The sequence below is a fragment of the Telopea speciosissima genome, chromosome 5, assembly GCF_018873765.1.
Source record: "Telopea speciosissima isolate NSW1024214 ecotype Mountain lineage chromosome 5, Tspe_v1, whole genome shotgun sequence".
Taxonomy (NCBI): Eukaryota; Viridiplantae; Streptophyta; class Magnoliopsida; order Proteales; family Proteaceae; genus Telopea; species Telopea speciosissima.
In genome coordinates, this window is record NC_057920.1 from 17555098 (window position 1) to 17568965 (window position 13868).

At 37.6% G+C, this 13868-nt stretch overlaps 1 pseudogene; it reads right to left on the reverse strand.

Annotated features, from left to right (window-relative positions):
* Nucleotides 1-12583: 12583 nt before the first annotated feature.
* Nucleotides 12584-13450, reverse strand: LOC122660978 (annotated as a pseudogene).
* Nucleotides 13451-13868: the final 418 nt, after the last annotated feature.

The following is a 13868-nucleotide window of genomic DNA, read 5'->3' on the forward strand; positions in this document are numbered from 1 at the left end:
TTTGGAAATTTATTGAAACATTCATTTCTCTCACTAATGTTTAAATAACTAAAAAAAGAAAAGAAAAAAACCTATACGTAATAGGTCATATGATTGAGTTAGGCCACCAAAATTAATATATAATTTGTATAAAGAACTTTCTCATCGCTATCTTAGGTCAAAATGCCACATCATTTATCCACAGAGCATAAAGTAGATAATGTATGAAAAAGGATTCCAATAATGGGAGTGTAAAAACTTTTTTAATATATAAATTATAATAAAGAATTCCTTAAAATAAATACAAAATAGAGAAATCCACTACAGCTTCTATTTATAATCTTAATCCAAAAAGTTATAGCCATTCACCAACAGTATTGTCCTTTGCCATCAATCAACATGATTCATCGTGGAATGAGAGTCAAAAGAGCCATCACCATCCTTTCCTCATGAATTCCAAAGTGGAGGTGCTGATGTTGGAAATAGTCTATTTTTTAATAGAAAAAAAAATATTAATCCGTCGCATGGTTTCTGTACCTAGACATAGGATCATGGGCTCAGACTCTAGCGTATTAAAAAATTCTATTTAGTTAAATACTCTTGCACACGCTCTTATTTTGCCCTATGTTGGTACAGGCACTACACGATTAGATAGTGATCTCTTGCCAATTTTGAATAACTAGGCTTTGTAGTTGGTATATGCCGTTAGAAATAAAGGCTATTTAGTTTTATAGTTTTCCTACTATTTCTATAAGACTGAAGTTGCTTGATCTAATTATGAAAAAGTGAATGATCTTGATGTTAATCAAGTTCAAATTTTGGATCTAGACCCCACTAGTAAGCGAGGTTGAGTTCATTATAAAATCTAGTAATTATTTTTTACATGAATTATTCTGAATGGAAAAATAAATAAATTTGTCACAAAAAAGTAATTTTAAATTATCTTTCTATGAAAACTTTCACGTTAGTTCTGATATTTCACAATGAACTTAACTCTATTTACTGCTTTTAGTTGATTGATTGATTCAATTTAACCCCCAAAACAATTGAGTCTGAAATTTGATAGATGGTCTATTAAGACCATCTCTGTTTATCCAATGGTTAGAAATACCACATTATCCTTCAATTCTGACAAAATTAAGGGTTTTGTAAAGAGTGACCTCTCTACAATACATTGAACTTAGTAAAAATAAAATCAATTAATATATGAATAATTAACAAAGAAAACAAAATCATCCCTTCAGAAGAAAGGTGGGGGGGGGGGGGGGCTATTATCGAGCCTTTTCAGTTTGTATTATGGGACCGGTCCAAAGAAAAATTGCTTGGTCTAGTCCATAGTTAGCAAAAACAAGAACAGTACAACAAAAAAAACACGGTAGGTTGGAGTTTTAAAAGGTAAAAAAAATTACAAATGGATGATCAAAAAAACAGAGAACGGTAAAAAACGAATAACAGACGGTATGAGTTTTAAACTTTTATATTTCAAAAAAAAAAAAAAGGCACTATTTCATATAAATTGAGGAATTTTTTTTTATGCTTCTAATGTTCAAAACAAACCATCTAAAATTAATTTATATATATTCCACAACTCATTAGAAGTTCCAAGATATGCCAACTAATATATATCAATGCCCAATTCATATACCATAATGTCCAAAGTTGACAATGTGGCTTGACTATGATGTTACTCATTGTTGTCAACACAACCAACAAATTCATGGAGCGATGCATGTTTAATTCTATAGAGCTCCTCTCCAGGGAGCCCAGCACGCCCAGGGAGCATCCAGCCATTGGATTGTGTCACACACATCCCTAGGCATGAGTAGAGATGTGTGCGGCACAGCCCAACCCTTGGATTCCCCCTGGGCACTCCCTGGGCTCTAAGCTCCCTGGAGAGGAGCCAGATCCTATTTAGTTGGAGTTGGGAGTCACTGATTTAGAAACCACTTTTTAGTATAGAGATGTAAACGGATCGAATTCGGTCGGATAGTGGCATTATCATATTCGTATCCGGTTATATTCGGACGGATTCGGATAATATCCTATTGATTTTTGGACGGATTAAGATAGTTTTCGAATAGTATTTTTTGAATACAGATTCTCCTAAATAGATATGAATACGCATCGAATACGAATTTTTGACTATCCGTTGACATCTTTACCATTTTTATGATAAGGGTTAAGATTGAGACTTGAGGGTTCAGCAACTACCCTTTCTTCTATTCTTCTTAGTCTTTGATTTTCATACTTTTTTTACTTTTGATTTTATCTTGTATTTATTTTAACAGATATGTGATTCCATATATCACATTGTATAAAGCAATATATATAAACCAATAGAAAATCTAGAAAAAGAAACACATTATCTTAACTTAAAAATCTATAAAAATAAGATTACAAAATCCAATAAAGTAACTTAAAAGGATAGCCGAATACAAAGATATATTTTATATATTTTATAACCGTCGAATTGCTAAACGAATTGGATAATAATCGATCGGATAGGGAGATTATCATATTCGTATCCAATTAGTTTCGGACGGATTCAGATTCTCCTAAATGAATACGAACGCAGATTGACTACGGATTTTTGAATAGTCATTTACATCTCTATTTCAGTAGATGCATTAGTTTGTAACTCAATTTCGGGGTACATGCATTGACTTTGAGTTGAAGGTGATGTCATGAAAAATGTAGCCTTTCAAGTCATATTTTTATCAATGAAAGAATGAGATCTATCAGAGTTTGGGTGAGAGATATATGATTAGTTAAGCAAGGTATTGTTCAACAAGTTCAATGTCTTAAAAAACACCCAAAAAAAACAAAAAAGAAAAGTATTTTAAACGTGTTTAAAACGATAATACTTGCCGTTTTTATCATTTTTTTTCCGTTTGATTGAAAAACATATGACAAAACGTGTTTAAAACTATGAAAACGACAACACGTTTAAAATGAAGTTTTAAATACGTTTTTGCTAACAGAGGTCCAACTTACCTCTTAATAGTTAAGAGCCCCAACCCCAATATGATGAGGACGGTTGATGGTATGTTCAATCGATCAGTCTCTTTGCCCATATGAGGTTGCAACCTCCTAATTATTTATTATGAATTTTTTTTATAATAAAAATAAAACAGCAATTTGATATAAATTAAAGAAAGAATATAACTTTAAAAAAATCAGCATAAAGTGGATCAGTAGGACTTAATATTTAGTTCTATGAAGGGAAAATAAAGGATTTTAACAACCATAGCTTTTCATATTTTAATAATTATAGACTTTTGCAAAATAATATGAACAAGTAAGACCTCTCTCTCTCTCTCTCAGAAGAAAGAATTGGAAAGTCAAACAAAGAAAAGTCAGATTCTTCGAACTACCATGTTTTTGTTAGTTCATCCACCAGGAAATTTCAAAACCAAGATTCCATTAAAATTTAGACCTTCAATGTGCCTCGAGCCTACAAATAACATAATAAGGGAGGGAGGACCCTCCAATTCTAGAAGACTGGGTTGGGTCGTGGTCTCCCTTGTTGAAAGAAAAGCCGCCTTAATACCAGGCTTGGGACTTTCAGTTGAACTCAACAAATATAGATTGGATAAAGGCTGGGCACGCTAGCACTGTGGCCAAACACTGTATCTACCTTTTTTTTCCTCTCTCGTGGAAAAGTCTTACCTACCTATTCTATTGCAACCCTCATTGATTGAACCGCTAACTCTAGGAAAATCAGATTAATAATCGAGGACGGGGTTTGTTTGTTCCCACTATTACCTAACAAGTGGTTAAACAATTGGCATCACAAGAGGTGCCTTTGATTTTGGGGCAATTATTATTACTACCCTACACTTAACCTATACTTATTAAAGTTACCCTATTTTTAATTTTTTTTCTAATACTACCCTATTTTTAAACTGTTACATCTATATCTACCCTCATGTTTTTAAATACCTAGATTACACTTTCTTTTCACCTAGTAACCTGTTAATCTATTTAATCTACCATTCTTTTTTTATTTTTTATTATTTTTGTCATTAAACCGAGTCTGTACCTTCATGTACGTTCATAAAAAATAAAAAGCATGGAAAGATAAATTGGATAAAAAGAAGAAGAGAGAGAAGTGGGGTGCTTTGAAGAGAGTCAATCTGTTCAATTTTGTTTTAGTGCACGGTATCGAAATGGATATCGATAACCTGTAAAACCGATACCGATACGATATCAGCCTAGAACGGCTGCATTAGACAAAATTACCCCTGAATCTCCTAAAAAAAATGAGTTTTCTAACCATTTTACATCTTATCTGTACCGTGCTACCGATATAATATCAGTATCGATGACTAGCAAAACCGATACATATCACCCGATACGAGCGATACGATACCAATATTTAGAACCATGATCTGTTCAAAAAAGAATGATGAGGATGAAATGTTGAATAAAAAATTAATTAAATAAAAAATTTGAAGAAAAAAAACCGAATGGAATACAAAACGAGAGAGAGAAGAAGCTGGTAGGTGCTTTCATTTTTACTATTTTAATGATGAAAATACTAAAAGATAGAAGAAGAATGATAGGTTAAATAAATTAACAGGTTACTAGGTGAAAAGGAAGGGCAATCTGGATCTTTAAAAACATGAGGCTAGAAGTGGATGTAAAAATTAAAAAACAGGAGAGTTTCAGAAAAGAAGTTTAAAATAAGGTAGTTTAAGTAAATATAGGTTAAGTGTAAGTTAGTGATAGTTATTGTCTTTGTGGCAAGTTTTAGGGTTTACCCATGTCCCATGTCATTATTGCCACATGGTTAAAGGACCTAATGTTCAAATTCTCAAACTCGAGACCTACATGTAATGGCATCTACTATGTCAAGTCAATGAACGCATGAAAGAGAGTGCCTCACAATTTATATATCTTATGGCGCGGTAGAGGAGTCGGATCCTTTATAAGAAACCCATATGATTAGAGAGAGAGAGAGAGAGAGAGATTATGGGGACAAAGTATACTATAGCGTGTATAAATTAATTTAGTATTAGAGCAAATTAAAAAAAAAAAAATTGACCCTCTCTGACTTGTTTGTGTTTCTTCTTTGTATATTATTACTATTTCAACCCTTCGTCCAATTGGGGCCAAAATAGTATTTCACAGTGTCCCTCTCTATTCGATCTAACTACTAAAGCAACAACCATGAATAATTATCACCTCCAATTTGTGGGCACTTCCATGCACAAAACCTTTGGCCTTCACCCTTTTTTAAATAAATAAATAAATTGCTCCAACCTTCACTTTGCTACATGAAAGAGAACGATTCCTAGAATAGATGTCATTTGATCGAGACTGCCCAAGTAAATCAAAAGCGATCGATTGTTTATTAAAAGATTCGATTTTGTTTTTAAGATGTATAGTTTTTTTTATTAATCAGTTGCTCTTGGTCCAACCCCATTAACTTAATAGATCGACCAATTTGGATAAATTGAACAGATCGTTCGAAACCTAATCGGCGATTAGGATCCGGCTCCTCTTCAATGAGCACATCAACCCTAGATCGACCAATTAGGATAAATTGAACAGATCATTCGAAACCTAATTGGCGATTAGGATCCGGCTCCTCTCAATGAGCGCATCAACCCAATAACTGCCCAATGAGCATCCGATGGCTGGGTTGGCTGGCTGGCTGGCACACATCTTACACATCCATGAGCGCATGTCGAGATGTGTGCCAGACAGCCCCAGTTGTCAGATGCCTCATTGGGCACTCATTGGGCAGATGCTTCCAAGGAAAGGAGCCTAACGCAACCGAATTAAGAACCATCAATTAAGAAGTATTTGATAATTTATGAGAAAAAGAACGCTACCTGGTTGCATGGTCAACGTGGCTCCTATGCCTAGACATATTACCACCATGGTTTTAGTGCATAGTATTGGAACGGGTATCAATCAACTTGGAAATCAATACCATATCAGATCGATAACGTCAGGGATCAGTTGTATCGGACATTTTCCCCTGATCCTCCTTTAAAAATAAGTTTTTTTGATCGATTTACCCTTTGTCTATATTATGTCACCAATACGATATCGACACAATATCAAGATCAGCAAGGTGCAAACCTATAGGGATCGCTTGATACGAGCCATCCGATACCAATACTTAGAACCATGAGTATCGGCCTGCCCCCATGGAAAAGTAGAAATCTTGCCTAACTCCCCGTGCACTCCCATTGACAGTGCATGCGTGCAGGATCTAAAGGTCCATATATATTATACCCTTCACTATAAAAATGGAAGAACCAATCAATTAAGATAGATAAGCCAAAACCAATTGAAGACCGATAACCAACCAACCAACTGAGTGACTGACCAATTACTAAAGTGTCGGTCTTTGCTTTAAAGACTGATTTATGTAATGTCAATTTTGTTCCGGACCCTCAAAAGTAGGAATGTTAACACCAAGCAAACCGAACCAAAACTAATATAAACTTATTGGATCATGTTTGGGACTAGGGGTTTGTGACACTGAAATCAAATCAGATCACATCGAAATCGATAAGACACCGAATCAAACTTAAAAATCGGATCGAAATCGATAAAAAACCAATACCAGAACAAAATTTTACAGAAAAATACACTTTTTTCATACACTGAATATATTTATATGGTAAACCAAAATCGGTGCACCCTTATTGGATTATGTTTTGAACTCACTCATTCTCAAGCTAAAACCGATGACAACGAATTGAAAACGGTCCAAACCAACTGATTGACACCCGTACTCAAAGGTACAAGATCGATTAAACCTGACCAAAACCAACTTGACTGACTGGTTGGACACCCTTAATTCACAGTCTTAATTACTCTTAAATTTTGGCATTATTAATCCTAATGAATGTGTATATGAAATGAATACAGTAAAAATTGATGATGATGCACATGGGTTGTTATTAGTTATATTTAGAGAGAATTATAGCCCTATTTGATGTACCAGATCATGACTCATGTCCTAAGTATTTATATATAGGAGCGATGTTCTCTGTGTCGCAGCGTAGGCCTCGCCCAGGTACATGGGGGGTGGATGCAATGACCACCCTACCCCCCTGAGTGGCAGGCCCATGTGCCTAGGCGCAGCCTGCACTGCGGCATAGAGAACATTCTCCCTTATATATATAAAAGGGCTTGTGGATCTTTTGAGTTTTTTGACCATGTTTAGCAAGAAATAGAAATTAAGCTTGACAGTGCAACAAAGTATTAACCTTGACAGTACAACAAATTATGTCAGTGTTGTGTTTAGTTAGAACTTAGGTTAGATGTTCCCATCATCTTTTGAATTCTTAAAACAATTTTTTATAACAAAATCTAGGGTGAAATCTATTACAGTTTCTGAGTTAGATGGGAAGTGATTAATGTATAACTACCATATATTTAATTAATTAATAGTCATACCTAACTTACCAAAAAGCCTTATCCTACTTAAGGTTCCAAACAAAAACTGTTGATTAATTAGTAAGGATAGTTATTAGTGTCACAACTGTTTCTAAACCGTTTGTTCATGCTCAGAGTTGGGAGACTGCATAGTAATGAAATCCTCAAGGAACCAGATCCTTTGTGGTGTGGCAGGGTGTCTGGTACACATCGGACAACCCTGTTGCCTCAGGCACGAAGCCTCATACCCCACCCCTATGTTGAGCTGCATGCTTGGAGCAGCAGGGCTGTCCGATGTGCGTCGGGCCTGCTGTCCGATGTGCACCGGACACCCTACCGCGTCACAGAAGAGCCCTGACCAATCCTCAACCTTCCGAAATTCTAAAAACAAAAAAGGAAAAATTACATGATTAGCTACTTTTGGGTTTTCATTTACAAAACTGTCCACCCTATGTTTGAGTTAACAAAAATAGACAAAAACAAGTTAAGGTTTACAAAACTGGACAAAATAGTGTCTCTCCCTCCCACACTTATTTTTTTAGACATTTTTATCCCTATCAGTGTCTTCTCGCCCAGGCATCCTCCGTTCCCTGCAACCCTACCCTTGTCCCAGCCACCGCCATTTTCTGTTACCCCAAGTAACAGAGGGGAAAAACAAAGATTTTTTCAGAGGGGAACTGCCGAGGAAGGAAGGAGAGTCATTGTTTTGCCTAGTTTTGTAAAACTAAATTTGTTTTTGTCTATTTTTGTTAACTCAAACATAGGGCGGACAGTTTTGTAAATGAAAACCCAAGAGTAGCTAATCATGTAATTTTCCCAAAAAAATTTAGTCAAAGGTCTTCTAAAATTCAATGTAGATGGGGCTGCTTCCAGAACAAGAACTGCAACAGTGTGATGGTACATGATCTAAAAAATATGCTTATAGGGCCTTAAATTGGGTTTAACTTAGAACGTTTGAGTGTCCAGCTTTCAGATAAGCCTTACCTCTAGCTGTCGAAACAAGAGTTCAAGCAGCCGCAATCGTAGGAGATGTTATGGCTATTGTGTTGGTGTTGGGTTTGTCTTGTAAATCTTTGATTCTTTCGGATGGACGTAGACATTTATGTCAATACATATCAAATTTCTCAAATACGATTCCTCTCCACGTACGTGCAGGTGCACATACATGTGAGAGGCTACCACCTGTCTTATTTTTTCCATTTACAGGAGGAGGAGGGTTATTTATGAATACAAAATAAATAGGTGATTGGCTCTGAGATGTATGTTCACCTGCACGTGATCCATTCTCAAAATTCTCATGTTGGGTGTGATTGTTTGCTTAATTTCTTCCCCATAGATGCACATTCATCCCCAACATATTGTTGAGAGAGACCCTCCATGGAATTTTTATCCTCTTCCGTTATTGCACGGTGCAATAATGCATCGTGCGGGGGGGCCCACTGTGCCACATGGCCTTTGCAGCACTGCACAATGCAGTACTGCACCGTGCAGTAACAAGAGGTGATAAAGATCCCCCTCCATGATCCGCTGCATATTGTTCAACTACTAAAGAGCCCTGAGATACACCCTCCATGAGGGTTTATATATGGGCATTTAGGTGTTTTTACTCACCATGAGCTCTCTCTCTCTCTTGGGCCAAGCATAATCATGTTAAAATGGGCCATAAGTCTAAGGGCATTATATGTTATAGATTTTTGTCTTCTTTTATTGTGGATTGTGTATGGACCCAATTTATAGGCTAAAAAAAAACTTTTTGGGCTTAATTGATTAACGTTTTGGTCTTCGGATTGGTTAAGATTTGAGATTAATTAGGTAATTAGAAACCGAAACTAGATCATCTTATTATTATTTGGTATTGGTTCCAAGGTTTGGAACCAATTGGTTAACCAGACAGTTTTGGTCCTGAACCCAAAAAAGTGGAATTGATTAGGACCTGTCCCAATGAACCAAAGCCACCTTCAAATGACACCCCTAGTCCCCTACATATAAGGAACCTAATCCATGATTGCAGAGAGCTAAGCACTGTGAGTTCTAACGGGCCTGGGTAGGGCCTAATGTGATCAGCTTAAGTTTGGCATATACGCTTTAACCCAATTTTAGCCCAGGCCCATGATAATGAACTGCTTGAAATCAAATACCTGGCCAGGCCCTTATCAAGGCCAAGCGACATCCTTCACGAATTTTTATCGTATGTGGTTTCCTGACCGGTGCGGTTCCCTAGTGCCTCTCACAAGAGGCGTGTGGATCCCACCCAGGTAGAGTGTTCGGTCAGGTGCCTTGGGTGGATCCCACCCCCCTCTTGTGAGAGGCACTAGGGAACCGCACCAGTCAGAGAACCGTAGACGATAACGATTCTCCCTTCACTTTTAAAAAAGTCTGAGTAAATTACTCAGACTTCTCTTGTACTAAGTCTTAATTAAAATCAACATCCCTGAGTTTACAACAATTTCACACTCCCTCCCCTAATTGTCAATTACTTCCCTTGTAATTGTTGAAATTCAAGGGATGTGATTGAAAATAGAGCAAAGCCCATGGAAGGTCTGAGTAATTTAATCACCTAGAATTAGGGGTGTCAATACACAACCCGAACCGATGAAACCGGCCCGAACGAGTCCGAACCGAACTCTTAATGGTTCAGGTTCGATTTGTGGATCCAGAAAGGCAAACGGTTTGGTTTGGTTTGGGCTAGCTTGACGGTGCACCGGTAGCCCGAACCGTTAGGCCCGAACCCAAACCGAACCGGCCTAACCCGATAAATGAGTAAATCAGTAAATGCCTAATGCCCCATTGCCCCCTAAATGTGTTGTGATAGTTTCTCACTTTATCTCATATCCTTTGTTAGTGATTAGCCAACCAATTGTATCCATAGGCCATAGGACATAGGATACAAAGATGCATTGTATTTGAAATATTTTATGTACTTAAAAGAGAAAGAGAAGAAAAATTAGCACTAACCGGACCTTACTAGTTATATAAAACCAGTACCAAACCGAATCCAAATCGATATCAACCCGTTATCATAAATCGAAACCGACACGAAACCAAACCGCACCGAAACCAAATATTTCTTAATGGTTTGGTTTCGATTTCTATAAAAGTCACACCGAAACCGAAAAGCCCGAACCAAACCGGCCCGTTGACACCCCTACCTAGAATGGAGATAAATGTAATCGCTGTGAACTCAAGGGTACAGACTGTAGTTAAGGCATAGTACAAAGGGGTCTGAGTAATTTACTCTTAAAAGTTTTTGTGTGTTCAGGTAAACTTGAAATTTGAAAATAGGTAGGGATGTCCTTTGTGACAAATAATTACTTTGGACTGGACTAAAGTTAAGTGGCCCATCATCAAGTTTTGAGTGGAACCTACCCGCCCAAGCTTGTATCGGGATAGGTTAGAGTTGAGGATTTATAGCCTGGGATTGGTCTATGTTTGAAGTGGTCTTGCATTGTGTCACAAGGTATAATTAATTGGCAAACACGAAAGCACATGAAAAATGATTTCAAATTAAATGAAAAAGTTTTTACCAAAAAAAATTTAATGAGAAAGTTAAGGCCGAGTTTTCCTTTGATCCATGTCCATAGGGTATTGCGTAATTTAGGGGTATATCCGATCATTCGTGAATAGGGGATGTTTTAAGACCCTAGGATGGTGAGTTTTTATCCACCACGCAGTCAAGGAAAACTTTGTCTATAGAGTCATATGAATCTCAATTGCTAGATTGACATTCGTTTAAGGAGAAAATTTTCCAACAGTGTAGGAATCACCTGCCCCCTTATTTACAAATGATCGATAATATCCTTTACTATTCCACTATACCTATGGACGCTATCCAAGGCCTTGATTCTCCCTTGATCATGATTGAAAGGAAACTTGGTCCCTATAATTTTTTATTGGTAAGACCTATTTTATAATTTTATGAAACTCTAATAAAAGACACTATTGACCAGTTCCTTGTGCTTAATGTGATCTGACCCACCCTACACCCTCATTCATCCATGTGTGCCATATGGCAACTGATGAAAAAATCTGGATGTGAGCAACTATGGTGATACATAGGCTTACAAGGGTTTAAAGAAAGGTTGCAAGAGGGTCGGGTTGGGCCGGATTTTATAGAACCCTAGTCCAACCCTGAGTCCCCTCAGCTGGGCCCAGGCCTGACCCGACCCTAACTCAGGGCCTTAAAAATCCAATCCTGACCCGCCCTCAGGGTCAGGCCAGGCTAACCCTGATTGGCCATGATCTTGGGGAGGGGAAAGGAAATGTATGAGTTGGAATGAATTAAGGAGAAAATGATCAATTTTACGTAAAATAACACTATAATAAAATGTAGGGAGAATGTTTTTTGTCCCGGGGACGCAGATTGCACCCAGACACATGCGAGTGGGCAAAATGACCACCCCCCCCCTCTGAATGGGGGCCATGTGTCTGGGCACAGCCTGCACTGTGGCCCAAAGAACATAAGCCCTAAAATGTATTAGATCACTTATTATCTTCATATATAATATAGTATATAACAAAATGTGGGTGACGCTTAAAGTTTATAATATATATATATATATATATATATATATATGTATATATAAATATTTCAATAAATATTTTATCAACCTGAGAATAACTTAAAACAAATAGCCGAGAACTTAAAACAGCGGCTAGGTTGGGCCAGCTTAACCCAAGGCCTCAACCTTACTCAGGGTCAGAAATTTTCAATCCTAACCCGCCCTCAGGGCCAAATATATCAGTCCAAACCCTGTTCGGGTCGACAGGGCCAAACTTGCACCCCTAGTTTAAAGTCAATTTGCATATAATTTATTCAATGTTCCTATTATTATTATTATTTTGACAAGAGATCGTTGTCTTGTAATGTAATTCCTTCATCAGAGCAGACGTAGGGGCATCAATATGGATGTAATTTTTTATTTCACAAGAGGCACGATGGTAATTTCATAAGATCATGTGTTAGGAACAGGCTCCACGCGACCTTCTTCCTCTTTTTTCCTGTTGGGTATATAATCTTGTTCTTATTAATGATCATCCTAAGAATTCTAGAAGAGTTTGACCAGTAGGTGGAACGTTAGCTGCAAACCACATGCCTAATTTGATTCAATCTTTGGAAGGTCAAATTGCCTCAAACTCTCAAACCTTATTACTATTAGTTGTTTGAGAACTACATCAAACCAAAACGAAGCCCACAACTATTAATTTCTTCCCAGTTGGTTTAACACATTAGCTACGGGGAGCGGCGGCGGCGGCAGCCTTCATACTGGCCTGAACCATCTTGGCAAACTCAATCATCCTGTCCGGCTCCGGTATCAACCCCTTAACCGCGGCATCCGATCTGAACCGCTCTGCCCATGCTGCCAACAGAGGTGTCTTCTCCTTGTCAAGCATTTTCATGCCACACATCTTCTCCTTGGCAGCAATCCACCCTAGGAAACATCCCAACGCAATGTCAAGGTAACCGATGTGGTCCCACCGAAAAACCCCTTCCCCTTGCTACAGCTCTTAAAAGCCTCCTCCAACAACATCAATCCTTGGACCAATTGATCAACTATTGCTGCCTCTGCCTCCTTCTCCAATCCTTTTCCAAGCCCAGACATTAATGGGTACCACTACATTGCCATAAAATACACAAGAAATTAGCATTAAACAGCAATAATTGGTCATCCTCTTCTTAATGATTAGTTTTTAAAGATGAGTTATATTAAAAAAAAAATAATTACGTACCTTATCATCCAAGTAAGTTGCCCAAAAACGTGCAATGGCACGATCATAAGGGTCAACCGGAAGGATGGATGGACCAGCAGTCCAGACCTCATCGATGTATTGAACAATGACCAGTGACTCGCAGAGGGGTCGGTTTTCATGGATAAGAACCGGTATCTTTTTGTGAACTGGGTTGGATTTGAGTAGGAGTTCACTCTTGGTTCCAAATGTCTCTTCTAGAAACTGGTAGTCCACCGATTTGAGGTTGAGGACGATCCTAGCCCGCATCACGAATGGGCTTGGCCATAGCCCCAACAGCTTTACATCGCTCTCTGGCATTGCTTTCAAACCAAATTAATTCTGAAGAAGAGACTTAAGGAAGCGACTACCTTTAATAGTTTTGCTTGAAGGCGTTCGCATATATATACAGTAGAGGAAGAGAGGGAGGTGAAGAATTTCATTGAATTTAGAATTCAGGTGGTGGGGCCCATTATGGTCCATCTAACAGGTGGTACATTTGTTGGAGGGTCCTACATTTTATATAGCAACTAATCTGACCGATTAGTTTTACCAAAACAAAAAATCTGACCGATTAGTTAAACTCGTGACTATCTAACTTTCATTCTAAGAGGTAGGTAAGTGAATTGCTTTCTACCCCCCCAAAAAAAAAAAAACAAAATGAATTATGAAATCAAATACGATGATGTAAATTCCAATCGGACGGTATCTCTGTTGCATCATGATCTATGGGAGACCATATGTCCATATTTTGGAAGAATAAG